Genomic DNA, 20109 nt, shown 5'->3' with positions numbered 1-20109 from the left:
GTTTTTCAGTTTTTAAGGAGGCACTGGGAACAGATCGTGGAACCTCCCATGTAGGAAGCAGGCGATCAACCGCTTGAGCCACATTCACTACCCTGCATCTACTTTCAAACGACAAGAGCATGTACTAAAAATAATCCTAAGGAATCTCCAAAAACCCTACTAGAATAAATAAGTGAATTTAGACAGATCACAGGATACATGGTCGATATAAAAAAATATATCCATATATAAAAAATTATGAATTGAAATTTGAAATTTACAAACCAACTCCATTTGCAATGGCATAAGAAAACCATGACATACTTAGCAACAAATTTAAGAAATGGTGTGCAAATCCCTATGCTGAAAATATGAAACATTCCTGAGAGAAATTAAAGAATACCTAAATAAAAGGAGAAATATATCATGTTTATAAATTGCAAAACTCAATATTTAAGATACCAGTCATCTCAAACTTATCTCTATATTTAACGCAATCTGAAGCAAAATCCCAGGAGGCTTTTTGAAGATATTGACAAGTTGATGTCAAATTTATATAGAAATGCAAAACATCTAGAGTAGTCTAAACATATTTGGAAAAGAAAATAAAACAAATTTGGAGTACCTTAAATCTGACCTAATTTCAAGGCTTATAAAGTAACAATAGTTAAGAGAGTATACATTGCTGCTAGGTTATTAAAATAAATTGATGAAGCACATTACAGAAGTCTATCTATAGACTCACATTATACAGTTTATTGATGTAAGCATGTTTCCAAGGTACTTCAATGTACAATGTATATACTTTTTAACAAATGATTTGTGGAGAACAGGCTTTCAAGTTGGATTATAGGCCGAAATGTAAATACTAAAACTATAAAACTTTAGAAGAAAATATTTACAATACTGGGGTGGGCAAAGGTTTCTTAGCACACACAAAAAGCACTAAAATTAAAGCAAAAAAGGATAGATTGGACTTCATCATATTAAAAACATAGCCTCTTGAAAAGATACCTTTAAGGAAATAAAAAGAGAATCTACAGAATGCAAGAAAATATTCTCAATATTTACATTTGACATACATCATTATAATATCAGAGAACTCTTACAACACAATAATAAGAAAACTGACTAATCAAAACCACATGCCATACAGCTCTAGAATGGCCAGAATTAAATATCAACATTACCAAGCATTGATGAGGTTGTAGGGCAACTGATATACTCCCAAAAATATTTGCTGATAAGAGTCTAAAGTGTTACAACAACTTTGGAAAACACTTTGGAGGCTTCTTATTAAGTTCAGCGTGTGCTTACTCTGTGACCCAGTAATTTCATTCTCAGGCATCTACTCAAGGGAAATGAAAATGTACATTCACTCAAAAACTTGTACGTGAATGTGATAGCAGCATCGTTCATACCAGCTTCAAACTGGAAGTAGCACAAATGTCCACCACTAGGTAAATGGATACAGTTTCTGGCATTTATACAATGGAATAGTCTGCTCTTGAGCAATAAAATTTGTAGGAACTGCTGATTCTTGCGCCAACAGAGATGAATTATACAGACATTATGTTGAGCAAAGGAATCTAGACACGAGTACACAATGTATGATACCATTTTAATGAAGTTCTAGAATGGATGGGAGGGAAGCAATATTTTAGTGAGCAGGAGAATCCTAATCAGCGATTGTCTGAGCTGGATGAGGGACATTCACTGACTAAAGAGCCTGAGGGGTTTCTAGGGTGATGAAAAATGTTCCCTGTCTTTACTGATAGGATGGCTACAGAAAATTATACATTTTTCATACTCAAAGTATATACTTTAAATATTTGCATTATATTTTATAGAAATTATACCTAGTTTAAAGTATAAAAAGTATGATATGAAAATCTCATCATTTGCAAAAATCTGAGAGACTTTGTTTTGTTCAACAAGATAGAGTATTTGAATTGCATTGACATGACTTTAAATGAAGTCATTAAAAAAGTAAAATAGAATAATCCTTCATTCATCAAAGGAGATAAAATCTCATTTCTCTGAAGTGATTAAGAGTTGATAAACTCACAGAGGCAGACCCTAGAATTCTGCATTTAATAGTAAGCTTTTAAAAATTTTATTTATTTAATCCCGCCCCGCCCCCCTTGTTTGCGCTTGCTGTCTGCTCTCTGCGTCTTCTTGTCTTCTTTTTAGGAGACACCAGGAACCGAACCTGGGACCTTCCACATGGGAGGTCACCCAATCGTTTGAGCCACCTCTTCTCTTCGCTTGTTGTGCTTCTTGTTGTGTCTCCTCATTGGTTTATCTCGTTGCGTCATCTTGTAGCTTCAACTTACTGCAGCAACACATTGTGTCAGCTCACTGTCTTCCTTGTCGTCTTTAAAAGGCACGGGGAACTGAACCTGGGACCAACATGTAATAGGTGGGCACCCAACTGCTTGAACCACATCTGCTCCCCCTAATAGTAAGCTGTTAATCCATTTAAAAATTACCGAGTGCAGTTTTCACAAAGTTGATGTGGTTTTGGAAGCCTTTCATAGATTTCTTTGTGAGAATTCTGTAATTATGAAATTACCTAACAGGAGCCATTCTGTGTTATCATCATAGATAGCATAGATTTGGGTCACCAGAAAACAGGCTCAGAAACTATCAGAAAACCTTCTTTTTCTTCTCATAGCCATTTTCTAGAGTTCTGTATCATGCTCATGTTTTCCTGTTGCTAAAATGTACATTCCATCACCTGCCTTTTTCCAAGACACAGGTTTGCCCTAAACAGTCCAGAGATGGTATATCATTTATATCTTTTTCAGGAAAGTCTAGCAAAGCCTCTTTGATGATGTTTATCTGCCATTTATATCTTGATAGAAAATTCAATGCCACAGGCTGTTGATGGGTATTTTACCACAGTGATAGAAATAACTCAGTTGGGTGTTTTACAGAATGGACAAATATCATTTCTGCATTGTATTTTTTTAAACTAGTTTTTTTAATCTCTTGTACGTTTTCTTGATTAAGCAATTCTTGTAAAGGAGGATATGAATAAGTGGTTCTCTTAGCTGATTTTATTGGCAAGCCTTGGGCCTAAGGTACTCATTCCCACAGGCAGTTGCCCCATTGCTTGCTCTTCTTTACAAGTGATATTTAATGAGTTCTCTGCTACGATTTGGAAAGAATGCCTTTGCAAATTTATTTTTCCTCCATTCGTTAAGGTATGGTCTGTAAGCCGGAAGTGCATTTTTTTAGAATTGTTTCTGTTATTTTATAGCGTGGTATCATTCTTGATGATGGATTCTTCTGTTCAGAACCTAATTCTAGCTGCTATTTCTCATGTGGGCATTTTCCTCAGCCCACTAATGTTTCTTCCTCTTGTGGGAAACTAGTTTTTAAAATGACTCCTTTTGAATAAGTGGGTTAAAATACAATTCTGTTTTGTTTTATACCTTTAATAAATCAATTTTTCTGTTATTATTGGAGTCATTGGAGCTAAATATATGATAGTGTATTTTAAACCATCTTTTTGCGTGACATTAATTGTAATTGCTCCCTTGGATAGCTGAAAAGTGGCAGACAGTGTCCTCTCACCTTTATATCTAGAATTAATATTAAAACATCAAAAGTTTATATTATTTATCTGAGCATATTGGTGGCAAATTTTGGCCAAATACCTCTTATTCTTTCCCAACTGAATGATCTTTGCCCCCTTTTAAAAAATCAATCGGCCATAAATGTGAGGGTTGATTTCTGAGCTCTCAGATTCCATTGGCCAATAATTCTGTCCTTGAGCCAGTACCATGCTGTTTTGATTATTGTGGCTTGTGGAATAAGTTTTAAGATCTGTAAGTGTGTGTCCTCCAACTTCAGTCTTTTTCTTCAAGATGGCTTTGGCTGTTTGGGGCCACTTACATGTCCATATAAATTTGATGAGTGGCTTTCCCATTTTTGCAAAAGAAGGCTATTGGAATGTTGATCAAGATTGTGTTAAATTTGTAAATTGCTTTGGGTAGATTGACATCATAACAATATTTCGTCCTCTGATCCCATGCTCTGGGTTTGTTTCCCTAACCAAAAGTAGATCCCTGAACACTGCCATAGAAACATTTATGTGAGTCATGGCAAGCAGATAAGTCCTGACTGCCCCTTACTCATTGTCTCCCTCAGAGTAACCATGGGGCCAAGTAATAATAATGCTAATCTCTACAGCAGTGAAACCACAGCATTAGCATATATTTTATAAATTTGTCTTTAGCATATATCATGTATCCTTATCCTTCATTTCCTAAAGCCTTAACTTTAATTTTCCCATATTATATACATCAGCCATTATAGATATTTACCAATTGTACCTTTTGTGAGTTTTCCTTTATGTTCAACCAAATGATCTAACTACAATTAATCTAATCAATATAGCCTCAAATTGACTTGTGATTGTTGAACTTTTCTTCTTGAGTCAGTTGGATGTTACCCAGATGTTTCTCTCATCTTAGGGCTCTCTCAGGCTTTATTTCCCCCACGCAAATTCGGAGCTGAATGTCACTCATATTTTTCTCTTGAGCATAGCTGAAAGTCCTGATATCTGATGTTTATTTCCCATCTTTTATCTTTACCAATGATCCTTTGACACCTACCACTGATATTTATTATTATATTTTAGCATGAACCAATTATGTATGAGAGTTATTGTCACTTGTCTTTCAAATGCAGATGTAATTGACTTATATTATGCACACATACATACAGTCGCGTGTTCACAAAGTTCTTACAGTTGATCATTTCTAAGTTCTTTAAACTTTATAAATTTCATGTGAATTAGGGATCCCAGAAATGAATTATTAAGCTAGTTTAGAGCTAACTTATAAAAGAGCACTTGATGGTGATATACATGATGGAGAGGAGAAATACAGGACACCAAAGAAAGAGAAATCATCTATAAACTAATTGATTTATTCACTGAAATTTTCAGAGTATTTTTCCAAAATGCAACTAAAAAGAGACTATCACTTTTGGAAACTGGTTCTAGACTTAGGTTCAAGGTAGACAAAGCATCCTTTGTGTGTTTTTCAATAACTGAAACTAGTGATCATAGGTTCTTTTATGACAAACTATGAACAGAACAACCACAGACATCAGAGCATTGTTCTTGAATTACAGCATCATTTTTTCTGCTGTACAGAACATATAATCATTCCTAAGGACCACTCCAGCAAACACAGAAAGGACCAAAGTGTGTTTCAAGCTGTGAAATCACGTTAAAGTATCCTTTCAAATACAAAAATGGCAAAAATATGAGTTGCTTGGTTTCATAATTCTTCCTCCCAAGTGTCCCATGTTGAAATTGCCTTTCTCAAACATGCAATTTAAAACCAATTTTAGGATCTTGTTATCTCTTTAAAGTCATTAGAAAATATACAAAAGTCAGTTCTCTTAGTCCCAAGGAATATTTGTGCCCTTCAAAAACAGTCCCTTTCCCTCCTCTTGACATAGAGGTGCAATGGACACAACCAATCCAATGTCCACATAGAAGAGGTGGCATTGGAATGGGAAAAGTGGACATAGTGGACGAAGGGTATGGGGAAAGGCAGGAAGAGATGAGAGGTGGAGGCGTCTTTGGGACATGGAGCTGCCCTGGATGGTACTTCAGAGGCAATCACCGGACATTGTAAATCCTCACAGGGCCCACTGGATGGAATGGAGGAGAGTATGGGCTATGATGTGAACCAATGTATATGAGGTGCAGAGGTGCCCAAAGATGTACTTACAAAATCCAATGGATGTGTCATGATGATGGGAACGAGTGTTGTTGGGGGGGGGGGGGGGGAGAGGGGGGGTGGGGGGATGGGGTTGAATGGGACCTCACATATATATTTTTAATGTAATATTATTACAAAGTCAATAAAAAATAAAAAAATTAAAAAAAAAAAACAGTCCCTTTGCCCCACCTCACACAACTGTTTTTCTTTAATTTAGATTTAAGTATGCTTGAAAGGAAAGGTACAATATTAAACACTTGAACCATTCTTTAGACAATTAAGGGGTTGCACGATTAAGGGGTGTTGAAAGGGTGAAAGCCACTGCTATATGCTTTGTGCTTTGGAGAAAAACAGATCTAGCTGTTCCTAGACCATAATGTCATTTCCTCTTAGCATTTTCCAAACCTGCCTTCGTAAATGTGTGAGGACCCTCATTCTGTTAGGTATATTTAATCTTTCAGCAGAGAAATATGATAAGTGGGAACACTAAACTTTTAAACGAAATCTGTACTTTCTTCACTTGACTGGTAGATGCAGTTTGCCTTTGCCATTCTTAAATATCTTTCCTTCTCCATCTCCTGCTCCCCTACTTGATCTCTTAATTCTTATGAGTTGCCTTCCTCCAGTCTCTCTCTGGATCATTTGATCCTTTCCTTCTTGTTTCCTGTTTGTTTAGATGTTTAGAATTAAGTTATGCACATAACCTATATAACTGTGTAAGGATTCTCAGCTCTTTAGAAGTAATATATAAGGACTCCAGTTAGGCAATTTAATTTTAAGTTAGAGTATGTTAAAAATACAGTAAATCCTTCTGAGATACACATTTAATCAAGACTCATTTTCCTTTCATATGCAATTTCTTCTCTCTTGTGTTATATGTAAAAGAAGTATGCTTAGGGTTCTGTAAAATTAAACATTGATAATTTAAATTTAAAGTTTGTTTTAGTGAATGTTTATGCTTATATGAATGAGTTACATTCATGTCATTGGAAAGAATAAGATTCTAAAATCTATTCTATTATTTGGGGTCTGCAGTTGCTCAAATAATATTTTCAAGGACTTTGCTCATCCTTGTTTTGCTTTAATGTTTAATGAATTAGCCAAATAAAATAGATCCTATTTGGAGGGAAGTGCAATAGTTATCATAGACAATATGATTTAAGGTAACATGAGTTGAGTCACTTAATACAGTGATGTAAAATTCCTTGAAGAAGTTAAAAAAGATAGAAAATTATTGAAAGAATAATTTAAGGGAAAAGGGGATTTAAGCTAGTCATAAAAATATGATGCAGTTTGATATTATTTTAAAATGAAATAAAGAAATTGAATGGAATGTTAGATGACAGTTCCCAAACAAAACATAGTATACATCTCTCAAACGCTTGATTTTTGCTTAACCATTTGACACTTGACTTAATCTCTGTAGTAACTGTAGTAACAGAAATCTGGTCTTTGATCAGCTCTCTCTATATGAGCATCCTACAATAGGACATGTACTGAACATTTATTTTCTTTTTTTCTTCTTCTATTTTTTATGACAAACACCTTTACCTGGGTTCTCAAAGGCCAAAAGCGTGGATTCTCTAAGATTAGTACACGTTTTGTCTTTTAAACTATTTTTTGCAACTCTATGCCATATTAATACCTCATGGAAAAAGAGGGGCAGTTTTTTATTTGAATGGTTCAAATTTCAAATCTGATTTAAACACACAAACAATAACTCCTTAGCCCTCTCCTTCGACACACCACTGCATGCTGGAGAGCCCCCGTTTGACTCCAGGTCCAGCAGCCGCCCTTCCCCTCCCCCTCAGCCTCCCAGGACTGAGTGACCCAGGGCCCTTGCCCTGTAGCGTCCATGTGGATTCAGCCAGTGGTGGCATTAACAGGACATCAGCGGGTAGAAGGAAAGTTCAGGCATTTGTGCCCCTCACTTCCTCCCTGTCAAGACAGGATTTGGTGGGTGGTTTGTTCCTCTAACAAAGACGTGGCTTCTCCCCTCCTACAATTATAGCCTTGCTCAGTTCTGGCAGCTTCTCCCCTCCTTACTCCTTCGGTTTGATGCCAAGGGCTTCTCACTGTTGTAGCCCTAGGGGGGCCTCACCGTTCCTCAGTTTCCCTTCACCCTGCACACTCATTTGAAAAGCACCCCTTTGCATAATCTAATTCCTTAGAGTGTGTCATCTGTTTGTTGTTAGGATCCTGGCAGATATATCTTTGTTAAAGTAGGTAAAATAACTGTTTTAAACTAGAATAAGTAAGTCTAAGTTTGAAAGGTTAGCATATACCTTATCCCTTGAGGCTGCTGCATAGTCTAATGAACAACAAAGGCACAGAATTTTTAAAAGTCTTGAATTTTATATCTCCAACTCTACCTGCAGAGATTGAGCCACAGGCATTTACTGTTTTTGAATTCCAGATAGTCACCCAACTGGGAAAGTTTCATAATGAATTTATGAGAATTCAGTCTGTGTGTGTCTTCATGGATCTATTGTATATCTTTTATAAAGTTATATGTTTCGTCTGCTCCTGTTGTTCATTTCCATTTCTCCTCCAATAAAACATTATATCCTTGGCTAATTAAATAAAATTAGATAAGCTCTAACTTTCCAGAGTGTGAGGGGTGAAATGGGAGAGGGGGGGTGATAGGGAAGAGCTGGGACTTTGTTCTTGCCAATCAATAACCCACCTAAAATACAGCAGATTACCTGCAGTTTCTTTTCCCTCGCTTTTGTAAAGTTTTGCTATTCCATGATCTTGCGGTATAGGGAGGAGAATTTTCTTTCATTTTATTTTTTAAAAGATATTTAGATTACATAAGTGTTACATAAAAAATGGTAGGGTATTCCCATATACCCCACTCCCTAGCCCTCCCACACTTTCCCACATTAACAGCATCCTTCGTTAGTGTGGTACATTTGTTACAATTGATGAACACATATTGGAGCCTTGCCACTAAGTGTGGATTAGTTTACGTTATAGTTTACGCTCTCTCCCACATATTTTTGTAAGTTATGACAAGATATATAATGGCCTATATCGATCACTACAATATCATTTAAGACAATCCCAATGTCCCGAAAATGCCACCATATTACAACCTATTTTTTTTCAAAAGATACTTAGGTTACATAAATATTACATGAAAAATATAGGGGATTCCCTTATGCGACCCCCCACACCAACCTCCCAAACTTTCCCACATTAACAGCATCCTTCATTAGTGTGGTGCATTCATTGCAATTGATGAACGCATTTTGGAGCACTGCCACTAAGCATGGATTAAAGTTTACGTTGTTGTTTATACTTTCTCCCTCCCAATTTTGTAGGTTATGGCAAGATATATAATGGCCTGTATCTGTCTTTGCAATGTCATTCAGAACAATTCCTGAGTCCTGAAAATTCCCCCTTTTATACCTGTTTTTTCCTCTCCCTGCTCTCAGAACCTCCAGGAGCCAAACTGCCTCCACATCAATGATATAATTTCCTCCATTTCTAGAATCACACTATGTCTATAGGAGAATACCAGTAAGTGTACTTTAGTCCATTGTTCATTCCCCAGTCCTGAGGACTCTGGGATGGTGATGTCCACTCAGCCTCTAATTGAGAGGAGGCTGCAGTCCCATAGGGCCGATGGATGAGACTCCAGTTATAGACACTTGCGGTTCCTTGGTATGGTGGTTGTCTATCATCTCCTTGTTAGTTGTCCTGGGTGAGACCAATGAACTGGAGAGTAGTTGTTGCAGGGAGAATTTTGAAGTAAGATGGCACTGAAAAGGCTAAAGTGCACTGTGGCAAGATATGTTTCCTTCTTTCAGGTCAGAATGTCCACACAACCATGACAGATTCTATGTGCTTTATCAAAGCCCCCTGGTCTGGAAGGATGTATTGCAAGAGGGAGGTAGAGGAAAGGCGAGGAAGAGCGAGTGAGATGCTTGACCCTATCCCTCTAAAACATCCAGCGTCCTTCTGCTTTCTGAGTCTTGCTGCTGTTCCCCTAATTCAAGCTCGTGTCTGGACCACTTAAATTTTTCATGCAGCGATTTCTCTGCAGCCTGCCTTTCAACCCTGCAATTCTACAAGTCATTCTCCACTGAGCAGACCTGCGTGATCTCTTCAAAACACCGACCGTGTTACTCTTCTGCTTAAAAGTCCAAGGTCTTCCCATCAAACTTGGAATAAAGATTCAACTCCTTAATGTGTCTCCAGCCCAGCTCTCCAAATGGACTGCAACCCTTTTTCAGTTCAGTCACTACACTTCAGTCAGTCTGACCATTTCATTCCACAAACCCACCAGGCTTGTTTTCCCGTCAGGATGTTTCCACATACTATTCTCCCTGCTGGAATGCCTTTTCACAGATCTTCCAATGATTACTTCCTTTTACTCTTTTTCATGTAGAACTTGTCAGTGTGTGAATAGTTTCACCTTATTTTCTTCTCCTCCCTTCTGGAATGTTTGTTCTAGGAGAGCAGTGTTTCTTCTGTTCAGTGTCATACGTGTGCCTGCAACATTCAGGGTATTCACAACTTTTTGCAACAAATGAATGAAGTCAAACACTCTGAAATTACTTGCCTAGGAATCATTTCTGACACAGGCATTATGTCAAGCTCTTACTTCATTGTTTTTAGTGACTGGGATATACCAGATTATACCAACAGTGTGGTTAGCACAAACTCCAACCCTTTCCTAATGGATTTTTATTTTTTATTTTTTTAAAGATTTATTTATTTCTCTCCTTTTCCCCCACCCCCACCCCAGTTGTCTGTTCTCTGTGTCTATTTGCTGCATGTTCTTCTTTGTCCACTTCTGTTGCTGTCAGCGGCACGGGAATCTGTGTCTCTTTTTGTTGCATTATCTTGTTGTGTCAGCTCTCCATCTGTGCCTGTGTGCAGCGCCATTCCTGGGCAGGCTGCACTTTCTTTCGCCCTGGGCAGCTCTCCTTATAGGGTGCACTCCTTGCACATGGGGCTCTCCTACATGGGGGACACACCAGCGTGACATGGCACTCCTTGCGTGCCTCATCACTGTGCATGGGCCAGCTCCGCACGGGTCAAGGAGGCCCAGGGTTTGAACTGCTGACCTTCCATGCGGTAGACGGACGCCCTAACCACTGGGCCAAATCCGCACCCATCTAATTGATTTTTAAAATGCATTGAAGACCAGAGTACCCAAATAAGTAAGGTCTGCATTCCATTCATGGAAAGAAATAAGAAGGGTCATTCCAATTCATGTTTAACTTTTGTGGACAGCTGTGACCATCTAACTGATTTGTCATTGAGAGTGAAAGTGAGTAATGACATTTATTATAGGCATTTAATGGCAAATTTCTAATCTGTTTTATTCTTATTTTTTTCATTAATAGTAAAATAGCTACTTTTAAATTGCTTTATATAAATTGACAACAAATCTAAATGATAACTAGTTCACAATCCTACCAATCCTAGTAGTAGTTCCATATAGAATCTGTTTCCAGTGAGAAAAGTGTTTCTGCAAGATTTGCAGTGGCCAGTTCCATTAACATTTATTTGTGTTTCATGGATTTATGAGATAAAAATAGTTAGGCAAGTGAATTAAATGTTGGATTTTTTTGGTCAAATAATTATTTGTAAGCACAGTTACAGCTTTTTCATGTTTTAAAGTTACCTAGACTACCATGTTAGAGACAACAATACTTCCTTGATGTGTGTCCTTAAGAAAAGTAAAGATGAAAAGTCAAATGGGCTAAAGGAAAATAAAAGAACTTTGCAATTGATAGTTTTCAAAGACAAAGTGAATGGAAAGGAGCAGGGTCTCCCAGATGCCCAGGAATCCTGGCTCGGGAGCAAAAGTACATCAGAAGCCCTACCAAAGAGTCAGATGGGTAGCTCCTAATGTGCCATCTTACCCTGGTCAGGACAGGCTCAGGAACCAGGCCAGGGGCAGGCCCACAAATGGAGAAGGTCTGAAGAGCTAGAAAAAGTCAGACAGTCACTGTTAGCAGCAGTGAATTCATAAGCCCCATTCAAATATTAGATATGAGCTGGAAATGATTGCATGCACTTACTTGTCACACAGTTTGGCATGTTACTTACAAAGTTTTGTTAAGATTTGATTTTATAAAAATTGAAGTTAGGTTATTAAAGTTTTTTAATAGCTAATGGTTCTTTCTTCTGTTGAGTATAGACTTCTTTTTGAATAGTCAGATATCATGAGATAAACAGAAGTCCTTTGAACTCTATTAAAATTATAGGATATATGCCCATTTGAATTCTTTAAGCCGTGATTATTTTCCTCAAAAGGAAAGACTCATCAAATATTTAACCCAATATGTATCCTAACCCATGTAGGTGGTAATAATCAAATTCAGGAGAGAAAAAAAAGTCAGACACACAGAGTTGTGAACATAAAACAGCTGAAATATAAAATTCATTTCATTTGAAAAGGAATATTTGATGAGCAGAAAACAAAGTATTAAGGAGGTTGTGTCCCATCTTACACATTTTCTACGTAGGAAATATGGGAAAGAATGCTGGAAACCTATGTTCTACTCTGACCTTGTCACTAGCTGGTATCACTTTGAAGAATTCACTTAATTTCTTCAGACCTTGGATTTTCCTCATATAAAGAAGAAATGGGGGGGTGGGGAGCCAGGATGGTGGCAGAGTAAGGCGCTCCTGGAGTCAGCTCGTGCTGCAGGCCAGTTAGTAACCACCCAGAGCTCTCTAAAGCACCTGTTTGGGGGTCCCAGGAGACCAGAAGAGCATCCCACAGCATCCTTGAAAGTACAGAAAGAGGAGACTGCCCATCTGCAGAGAGGATTTGTGAGTAACACCCTCCATGCCTCGGAGGTCTGTGCCCACAAGCTGTCCCAGGAGCTATTCCGTGGCTGGAGTTAGAAGCCCCATTTCCCAAAAATTGGGGGAGGAAGACACTGTGTAGCCACAGACTTCTGCTACTGATTAGTAAATTCAGCAGACTAAAATATAATCCTAGGAAGAGCTAAACTTTGAGCCCGTCCAGGTCAGAAAGAGGCTGGTAGCCACCATTTTGACTCTGCCCCCAGCAAGAGGGGAAGTGGGGCTGATTGAAAATCACAGTGATGGTAGGGACTGGCTTCTTTCCACCCAGGTCGGATTGCAGCTCTAGCCTAAGCCCCAGTCCCGCCTGTGGCAGAGAGGAAGCTGGGGGGACCTGCATCACCTCTCTGGGAAGCTGCAGGCCATGCTGCAGAAGGCAGTGCCCATCCCACTCTAGCAGCACAAAGCTATTCCATGGCTGGAGTTTGAAGCCCCATTGCCCATAAACAGTGGAGGAAAAGACAGTTGTCCACCACCTCAGCTACTGAGTAGTGGACTTGGCTGGCTAAAGTATAATACTAGCAACAGCTAGGGTCTGACCCTGTCCAAGTGGGGAAGAGTCTGGTGGCTGCCATTTTGATTGCCCCTGGCATGAGGGGAAACCTGGTTGACTGAAAATCTAGTGAAGTTAGGGACTGGCTTCTTTCCACCAAGATTGGACTGCAAGCCTAGCCTAGGCTCCAGCTCCACCTCCAGCAGGGGGGAAGCTGGCAGGCCCTGTACCAGGCTCTCCAGGCAACTGCAGGAACTCTTGACCTGCAAGGACTGAATGGTCAGGCACTGGGAACTGCATGCTGACACCCCAATAGGATAGGAGTGGAACTGGGTATCCTCACCTCTCCAGGCAATGGCAGGCATTTTCAGCCCACACAAACTGGTTTGTTAAGTGCCTTTGAGTCCATCTCCCCTCTGTTCTCCCATAGGGGGCTGGTATTCCCTCAGCCTCTCAGGGAAAATGCAGGCAATTTTGGCCTGTACAAATCCTACCATTGGGCACATGTGGCTCCACCCCCATCCCCAATAGGGCAAAAGAGGACTGTGTTTGCCCAGCTGCTCTGGGTACCCGCAGGTGCTTTGGGCCCATACAGCCTGAACTGGTGGGTACTTATGGATCCACCCTAACCCCCCAATAGGGAAGGAGGGGGCTGATGTTTCCACAGCCTTTCCAGGTAGTGGCAGACCCTTTTGGCCTGCATGGACTGGACTGTTGGATACCTGTGGATCCACTCCCACCCCCAATAATATAGGAGGGGTCTGGTGTCTCCACAGCCTCTCTGGACAACAATGGGTACTTTTGGCCTACAGGGACTGAACTGTTGGGTGTTGGCGATTCCATTCTCACCCCTTAAAGGGCAGAAGGGACAGTACTCCCTCAGCCTCTCGGGCAACAGCAGGTGTATTTGGCCTACAAGAATTGTTGGGCACTCTAGGGGGTCTATTGCCACTCCCAGCAGGGAAGGGGTCTGGTGCTACATCAGTTTACCTGAATAACTATGTTCATTTTTGACCCACACAGCATAGATTGCTGCCCACAACTATAGTTCAATCCACGCCCATGGTAGGGAAGGAAGAGGTGTGAAACTTCAACAGTCTCTCCAGGCAACTACAGACAGTCTTGTCCTGCCCAACTTGTATTATTATGCATATCTGCAGCTCTGTCCCTACCCCTGACAGAGGAGAAAGGTAGGAGAAGCTTTATCAATTCCTGGGGCAATGTGTGCAGCTTCAGCATCCATAGCTTACAGCACCAATTACATCCTCGACTCCTACTACACAACAGGCAAGGGAGAAAAGGTAAGAAATCCCTAAACTAAAGGGAGAAACTGCACCCAGAATAAACACATCTAGCAAGCCAGATCCAAAAACACCAATAAAAAATTATAATCCATACCAAGAAACAGAAAGATATGGCCCAGTGAAAGGAACAAGATAAGCCTGTAGATGACATGAAGGAGTTGAGACAACTAATCATAGATGTTCAAATCTCTTTAATAAATTCAATGTGATGGCTGAAGAGATTAAGGATATTAAAAAGACACTGGGGGAGCACAAAGAAGAATTTGAAAGCATACATAGGAAAATTACAGACCTTATGGGAATGAAAGGTGCAATAAATGAAATAAAAAATACACCAGGGGCATATAACAGTAGATTTGAGGAAGCAGAAGAATGGATTGGTGAGCTTGAAGACACAGGCTCTGGAAGCGAGCGTACAGAAGAACAAATGAAAAAAAGAATGGAAAAAAAAATTGAACAGGGTCTTAGGGAACTAAATGATAGCAAGAGACATGCAAACATGCATGTCATGGGTGTCACAGAAGAAGAGAAGTGTAAAGGGGAAGAAGGAATATTTGAAGAAATAATGGTGGAAAATTTCCCAATCCTGTTGAAGGACATAGATATCCATATCCAAGAAGCACAATATACTCCCATCTGAATAAATCCAAATAGACCAACTCCAAGACACATACTAATCAGAATGTCAAGTGCCAAAGACAAAGAGAATTCTGAGAGCAGTAAGAGAAAAGCAGTGCATAACATATAAGGAAGGGATATCCAATAAGGCCCGATTTCTCATCAGAAACCACAGAAGCAAGAAGGCAGTGGTATGATAAGTTTAAGATACTTAAAGAGAAAAATTGCCAGCCAGGAATTTTATATCCAGCAAGATTGTTTTTCAAAAACAAGGACAAGATTAGCATATTCACAGATAAAAAAGAAATTGAGAGAGTTTGTAACAAAAAGAGTGGCTTTGCAGGAAATACTAAAGGGAGTGTTACAGCCTGAAAAGAAAAGACAGGAGAGAGGCTCAGAAGAGAGTCTAGAAATGATGACTGTATCAGTAACAGTAACTGAAAATGTCAAAAGAGTGGTGAAAATAAAATGACAGATAAAACCCAAATATCAAAATGGATGAAATAAGAACTGCCTTTACGGTAATAACATTGAATGCTAATGGATTAAACTCCCCAATCAAAAGACACAGACTGATGGAATGGGTAAGAAAATATGAGCTGTCTATATACTGTCTCCAAGAGATTCATCTTAGACCAAAGGATAGCAATAGATTGAAAGGTTGGAAAGAGATATTCCATGCATGCCATAACCGGAAAAAAAACAAAAAAAACAAACACGCTGGGTAGCTATATCTATATCAGATGATATAGATTTTACAAGCAAAACTGTTATTAGAGACCAAGGAGGACATTGCATATTCATAAAAGGGATGATTCACCAGGAGTAAATAACAATCATAAATGTATATGCACTTAGCCAGGATGCCCCAAAATACATGAGTAAAACACTGGCAAAACTGAAGAAAGAAATAGACATCTCTACCATAATATTTGGAGACTTCAGTACACCACTGTCAGCACTGGATAGAACATCTGGGCAGAGGATTAATAAGGAAACAGAGAGCTTGAATAATATGAAAATTGGACTAAATCTAATAGACATGTATAGAACATTGCACTCCAAAACCAGCAGGATATATATTCTTTTCAAGTGCTCCAGGATTTTTCTCTAGGACAGACCATATATTGGGCCATAAAGTAGATCTCAAAAAAATCAAAATTTTACAGAGAACTTTCTCTGATCATAATGGAATAAAGCTGGAAATCAACAAGTGGCAGAAAAAGGGAAAATTCACATGCATATGGATATTAAAGAACACACTCTTAAATAATCAGTAGGTTGAATTAGAAATTTCAAGAGAAATCAATATCTCGAGACAAATGACAATGAGAACATATCAGAACCTATCGACTACAGCAAAGGCAGTCCTGAGAGGAAAATTTATAGCCCCTGATGTTTACCTTAAAAAAGAAGAAAGAGCCAAAATCAATGACCTAACTACACAGCTGGAAGAACTAGAAAAAGAACTAATCCCAAAGCACATAGAGGGAATGAAATAATAAAGATCAGAGCAGAAATAAATGAAATTGAGAACAAAAAAACAATAGAATGAACAAAACCAAATGTTTGTTCTTCAAGAATATCAACAAAATTAACACACCCTTAGCTAGATTAAGTAAAATAGAGAGAAGATGCAATTAAATGAATTAAAAAATGAAAATGAGAACATTATTGACCCCACAGAAATAAGAGAGATCACAAGAGGATACTATGAACAACTATATGCCAAAAAACTAGACAAGGTAGACAAAATGGAAACATTTCTAGTAATGTACAAACAACCTACCCTGTCCCAAGAAGAAATATAAGACCTCAGACAAAACAAGTAAAGAGATTGAAACAATCATTAAACAGCTCCCCAAAATGAAAAGCCTATGGCCAGATGGTTTCACAGTGAGTTCTAACAAGCATTCAAAGAAGATTTAATATCAGTCTTACTCAAGCTCCTCCAAAAAAATTGAGCAAGAAGGAATGCTACCAAACTCATTCTATGAAGCCAGAATCACCATGATACCAAAGCCAGATAAAGATGATATGAAAAAAGAAAATTACAGACCCATTTCTATAAAGAATACAGAGGTAGAAATCCTCAATAAAATATTTGGTAATCGAATCCAACCACACATTAAAACAACTCTTCATCATGATCATGTGGGGTTGATACCAGGCATGCAGGGGTGGTTCAACACAAGAAAGCCAGTCAGCATAATACACCACATTAATAAATCAAAGAAGAACAATCACATGATCTTATCAATTGACACAGAAAAGGCATTTGACAAAATATAGCATCCTTTCTTGATTAAAATACTACAAAAGATAGGAATTGAAGGAAACTTTCTCAACCTGATAAAGACCATATAACAGCTAACATTGTACTCAATGGTGAAAAACTGAAAGCTTTTCCATTGAGATCAGGGACAAGACAAGGATGCCCATTGTCACCACCATTGTTCAATATAGTGCTAGAGTTCTAGCTGGAGCAGTTATGCAAGAAAAAGAAATAAAAGGCATCCAATTTGGAAAGGAAGAAGTAAAACATCCACTGTTCAGAGATGATGTGATCCTATATCTAGAAAGTCCCAGAATATTTGTAACAAAGATCCTAGAGCTAATAAGTGATTTCAGTAAAGTATCAGAATACAAGGTCAGTATGCTAATATCAGTGGTGTCTCTATACAGTTATAAAGTGCATTCTGAGGAGGATTTCTGGAAAAAATTCCATTTACAATAGCAACTAAAATAATCAGTTATTTAGGAATAAACTTAAACAAGATGTAAAGCACTTGTATTCAGAAACTATAATGCATTGCTAAATGAAATTTTAAAAAGACCTAAATTATTGAAAGAATATTCCACACTCATGGACTGGAAGATATCAGTTCCACCCAAATTGATATACAGATTCAATGCAATCCCAATAAAAATTCCACCAGCTTTTTTCAAACAAATGGAAAACACAATTTCAAATTTATCTAGAAGGATAAGAGGCCCTGAATAGCCAGAAACATCTTAAAAAGGAAAAGTGAGGCTGGAGGACTCTCATTTCCAGACTTTTTAAATCATACTATCCAGCTACAGTGGTAGAAACAGCATGGTATTAGCATAAAGGTAGACACATAGACCAATGAACCAAACTGATGGTTCAGAAACAGACCCTCACATCTCTGGCCAAGTGATTTTTGACAAGCCTGTCAAACCCACCCAACTGGGACAAAACAGTCTATTCAACAAATGGTGCTGGGAGAACAAGATATCCATAGCCAAAAGTAAAAAGACCGCTATCTCACACCTTATTAAAAAATTAACTCAAAATGGACCAAAGACCTAAATTTAAAAACAAGTATCATAATGTTCCTAGAAGAAAATGAAGGGAAATATCTTCAAAACCTGGTAGTTGGAGGTGGATTCTTAGATCTCACACTGAAAGCTTGAGCAACAAGAGAAAACATGGATAAATGGGTCCTCCTCAAACTTAAACACTTCTGTGATTCAGCAGATTTCATCAAGAAGGTGAAAAGGCAGCCCACTCAATGGGAGACTATTTGGAAGTCACATATCTGATAAGGGCTTGATTTCCATTCTGTATAAAAGAGATCATACAACTAGACAATAAAAGAGCAAGCAATCCAATTTAAAAATGGGGAAAATATTTAAATAGACATTTCTCCAAAGAAAGAATATAAATGGCCAAAAAACACATGAAAAAATGTTCCATATCACTAGCTATTAGGGAAATGCAAATCAAAACAACAATGAGATATCATCTAACACCGCATAGAATGGCCATTATTAAAAAAAACATACAACAATAAGTGCTGGAGAGGATGTGGAGAAATAGAAACACTCCTTCACTGTTCGTGGGATTGTAAAATGGTGCAGCCTCTGTGGAATACAGTTTGGTGGTTCCTCAGGAAGCTAAATATAGAGCTGCCATGTGATCCAGCAATTCCTCTACTAGGAATATATCCAGAAAAACTAAGAACTATGGCACAAGCAGACATCTGCACAACAGTGTTAATAGCAGTGTTATTCATAATTGCCAAAAGATGGAAACAACTCAAGTGTCCATCAACCAATGAATGAATAAACAAAATGTGGTAAGATGGAATACTATGCTGCAGTAAGAAGAAATGAAACTGGGACACATACGATAACATGGATGAATCTTGAAATCATTATACTAAGCGAAGTATGCCAGAAACAAAAAGACAAATATTGCATGATCTCATTAATATGAACTAAATATGAAGAATAAACACATGGAGTTAAAACCTAGAGTTTAGGTATTAGGAGATGAAAGTAGGGTTGAGAAGAACTACTGATGCTTAATGTAGGTGGAACTTTTAATTACCTTGATTGTAAAAATGTGGAAATGGATAGAGTTGATGGTAACACATTATAGTGAGTAGCAGCTGATTTGTAAATGAAATTGTGGCTGAAAAGGGTAGTCTGGGAAAGTAAATGTCATTTGAAAGAAAGCTAAAGAATAATCTAGTGACTGAATAACACAGTGAACCCAGAGGTGGATGAGAATTGTGGGAGGATATAAATGCAAGAATGTCCTTCTGTGAGCTAGAGATGTACATCACTATTGAGGGTTTGGGAATGTCGAGAAGAATGGGAAAACTACAATTCATGTGACTATAGACTGGTTAACAGCAATACTATAATATTCTTGCAGTAATGCCAAAGATATTCTGTGTTGATAATGGAGATGTATGGAAAAATTGTGCCAAATGTATGCTGTGGACCATGGCTGGTGGTAACAGTCTGATGATATTATCTCATAATTTGTGTCCAATGTTCCACCATGGTGTGGTATATTGGCGAAAGGGTGTTTTATGGGAATTCTACACATGGTTGTTTTGTAACTTCACAGCCTCTGTAATAGAACTATATTTTTAAAAAACAGGGTAATTTGGGGAAGAATACACCAAAGGTAAGATAGGAGCTATATAGTTAGTAGTAATATTTTGATGATGCTCTTGTGTAGTTTGTAACAAATATTTTACAACAATGCAAGTTGGTGGTGGAGGGGTGATATATGAGATCCGGTATGATGTTAGGCATGTTTATTTGGTAAGTTCACAATCTTTACTATACACTTATTATTTAGGCATGTGTATGA

At 38.2% G+C, this 20109-nt stretch overlaps 1 protein-coding gene across 8 annotated transcripts in view; it reads left to right on the top strand.

Moving 5' to 3' along the window:
* PDE10A (phosphodiesterase 10A) overlaps positions 1-20109 on the top strand; it is a 763936-nt gene that overhangs the window by 725258 nt on the left and 18569 nt on the right. The gene's annotated exons all lie outside the window — the stretch shown is intronic.

Source organism: Dasypus novemcinctus, chromosome 28, assembly GCF_030445035.2.
Source record: "Dasypus novemcinctus isolate mDasNov1 chromosome 28, mDasNov1.1.hap2, whole genome shotgun sequence".
Lineage (NCBI taxonomy): Eukaryota > Metazoa > Chordata > Mammalia > Cingulata > Dasypodidae > Dasypus > Dasypus novemcinctus.
The sequence above is the reverse complement of the archived record's forward strand: the minus strand, read 5'-3'. Positions and strand labels throughout refer to the sequence as shown.